This window comes from Lolium rigidum, chromosome 2 (genome assembly GCF_022539505.1).
Source record: "Lolium rigidum isolate FL_2022 chromosome 2, APGP_CSIRO_Lrig_0.1, whole genome shotgun sequence".
In the NCBI taxonomy this organism is placed as follows: domain Eukaryota; kingdom Viridiplantae; phylum Streptophyta; class Magnoliopsida; order Poales; family Poaceae; genus Lolium; species Lolium rigidum.
This window is the reverse complement of record NC_061509.1, coordinates 14,332,563-14,335,960: the sequence shown is the minus strand read 5'-3', so window position 1 is coordinate 14,335,960 and position 3,398 is coordinate 14,332,563. Positions and strand designations below refer to the sequence as shown.

Here is a 3,398-nt window from a genome sequence, read left to right as displayed (position 1 = left end):
CTTTCTTCACCATGTACAATCAGTGCAGGCTGCCAGCCGTGTCGAGTAATATAACAAGCGGTGGGGAAAAATCCCCCCCGTAATTCTCGAAAAAAAAAATGCGAATTCGCCGGGTCCAGTCTGAGTTGAAGTCGCTTGCAGCCAACATGACTGTACGAATCCGATGTATGCGCTAATGCGATGATGCGTTGGCATGCTAGCTCGAATTGTAGTAGTATGTTCGTGCTGCCTGAACTAATTTATTACTGATTTACGCGCTTATAAGCGTTGATGCGTTGGCGTGCTAGCTCGAGCTGTCGTAGTATGATTTTGATTTCTGAAATAACTTGTTACTGACTTCAGAAGGTACTGCATGGTAAATATGTGATCATCATCAGTCACCTCAGAAATCAAATCGGGAAGGAAAATTAATAGCATGTTGATCCTGGGGACATGTAACGAAATACCATATTGGATGGTACTTCCTATGTTCAGTTATAAGAAACGTCTTATATTAGTGAACGGCGGGAGTATATTCTTACTCTGTGATTTTAGACAGAAAGAGGCACCCACCTACACTGAGATCCCGGGCACCGGACTGCAGCAAGTTCGTTTTCAGTTCTTCACCAGGTCATAGGAACAGGATGATTAGAACTGTAAAGACGATTGACATGACATAATGGAGTCCTAGAGCCTTTCTGTACATCTGGAATCATCGAACGGCACTAAGAAGAATTGTTCTTCTTAAAGAAACTTTCAGCCTTTAGACCAAACTTTCAGGTTTACTCGAAATGCGTCGTACATTCCTGAATTCTGATGCATTGTGAAAATCAGCAAGGGTGGTCATGGGGAGTTTGGTGACAGGAGAAAGCACCCATCTGATGAAAACGACGATATACATCTGTTTATGTCATGTTCATGTGAATTCGCCGTGTCCACTCTGAGTTGAAGTGGCTTGCAGCCAATAGTAGTAGTATGTTTTTTTATTTCTGAACTAAGTTTTTACTGAACTTCAGAAGGTACTGCACTGCATGGTAAACATGTGATGTCCCTCAGTCACCTTAAAAATCGAATCAGCATTTTTTTATTACCATGTTGACCCTGGGGACATGTAACGAAATGCCATTTTGGATGGTATATTCGTTACTCGGTGATCTTAGACAGAAAGAGACACCTATACTGTGATCCGGGTCACCGGATTGCAACAAAGCTAGTTTCAGTTCTCCACCAGGTCACAGGAACAGAACAATTGTAACCATAAGGAGGATTGACATGACACGATCGATTGCAACAGCCTTTCTGTACATCTGAAATGATCGTATGGCACTGAGGAGAATTGTTCTTCTTAAAGAAACTTTCAGCCTTTAGACAAAACTTTCAGGTTTACTCGAAACGCGTCGTACGTTTCTGAATCTGATGCCATTTGTTCCCACGAAGAATTCCTGGCAACATACATTGGTGCAGGTCAATCATGATAGTTCACCGATCGATGACATTTGACATGGTACGCTTGCGCACACAAACCGTTCAGCTGGCCACGAGTCGGGCGAGATGGATCATATATGTCTGGTGCCTTCGACATAATTCCATCCCATAATTGGTGGTGGCAGGAACAATTAAATTAGTCGTGAGTCACAAGACAAAAGGCAGCGCGACGAATTTGATGCCAACAGATCGACATGAAACCTCAATATATCTTGTCTAGGCTTTAGGTGTGAAACGTATGTACACCACCTATGCTACACTGCACACGTTTTGACGTTGGTGCATGCGATCAATCCGGCCACTAGACTTTGGTTTCGTTTAATTGTCCGAAGGATGAAGAAACGACTAAATTTGCGCATATGCATATTAATTATAGCATGTGATCGTCGCATGCCACAATACCATCGAAACATATATGTGCGTGGACTGTTTCTCCTCAGTCTACATTCTTTTAAGATACAGCACTTGAAATCTGCCATCTGAATACCAGCTCTAAATATGCTAGTTGTCAATAATATTTCTATATGGATAACCTTTGAAAAATGCCACCAAGCCCGTCTAGTTCAGTTGGTAGAGCGCAAGGCTCTTAACCTTGTGGTCGTGGGTTCGAGCCCCATGGTGGGCGCTGTAGTTTTTATTTTTGTGGCCACCACTGTTTTAGCAGTTTTACTCATTAAATTATTCTAGATCACCTTCAGTCATTTCCTTTTCATACTTCAGGAGTTCAGGGGTCTTTATGAATTTTCTCATTTATACTTCAGATCATTGTTGAGTATTCCTTCTTGGGTCATGAATAACTTGCTCCCTCGTACAGTCCTACTGCCAAACAGCGCATTTTCCTTGTTGCTTGTTAATTATAGACTTTTCCATATTCCTGGTATACTTTATTTCTTAGTTTTTAATATTTTGCCTCATTTTGTGATATCACCAAACTGAAAAAGGTAAGTTTACTTTTTAGTCCGGCAAACCAGCTACCAACTCTAGAACACATTCTTTACGAGGGCATTGAATTATGCCACATTCCGCCAAAACGCAGATTTTATCGTGTCAACGTTGTTTGGAGGGGCTGATAACCGCACCATGGCGCTTCTACGCCATATCAAACGCAAGATAGCGAATACAAGTGGTACAAAAGCATTAGGTACCACCTAAGTAAAACAATATTCGTTTGGCCCATCATTCAAAAATGAGTGTGCACAAATGGCTCGCTAAATAGGGAGCTTTGCCAACTTTGCAGGTGCGGCCCAAAGACAACAACTCACACGCTTTTCCAATGTCATTACTCTGCAAGGGTTTGGGGGCAATATACCCGATTGCTTGGGCGCTCAGACGTTGAGCCGGTGCTTTGGCTCGACGTCGACTCTATCAAGGAGTAGTGGCTTGGAGTTATCGAGAGTCAAGGTTCCCGTCAGAAGGCCACGACTTACCTTTTCTGATCCTAGTAGCTCGGAGTTAGCAAAATGCGAGTGTGTTCTGTAATATATCTTTGTTTTCTCTGTCTGTTTTCTATCGCACTAAAAACGATGCCGTGCTATCGGTCAAGGTGGGGGTCTCCCAACTTGGTCGTGTACTTCAGCGGAGTAATCCATTTGTGTTTATTCGGCCGTGCTCTTGTTTCGTAAATATTGGAACAAATCGTTTCCTTTATAAAAAAAATCATCGTTTAAAAAATACGTCGAGCAACCATGTCATCATGGAATTAAAAAATATGGTGAAGACCGTCACACATGTCACATCTAACGTATAAAGAATTAAGCACTATCATAAGATTGCAACCAGGGTCAAACAGTACATTTTACTTAAGAAGAAAGGAGAGAGAAGGAAAATGATCCCAAACATCAATCTCGATGTTATATACAAGTATAATCTATATGTAGTGCATCTTCTCCTGTTTGTTTTAGTGAAAGGGATTTCTCCCCGATTCCCCAAGAGAA

At 41.9% G+C, this 3,398-nt stretch overlaps 1 non-coding gene across 1 annotated transcript; it reads left to right on the top strand.

The window, feature by feature from the left end:
* Window positions 1-2,016: 2,016 nt before the first annotated feature.
* TRNAK-CUU lies at window positions 2,017-2,089 on the top strand. The gene has a single exon. It is a non-coding gene; the product is annotated as a tRNA-Lys (tRNA).
* The last annotated feature ends 1,309 nt before the right edge of the window (window positions 2,090-3,398 follow it).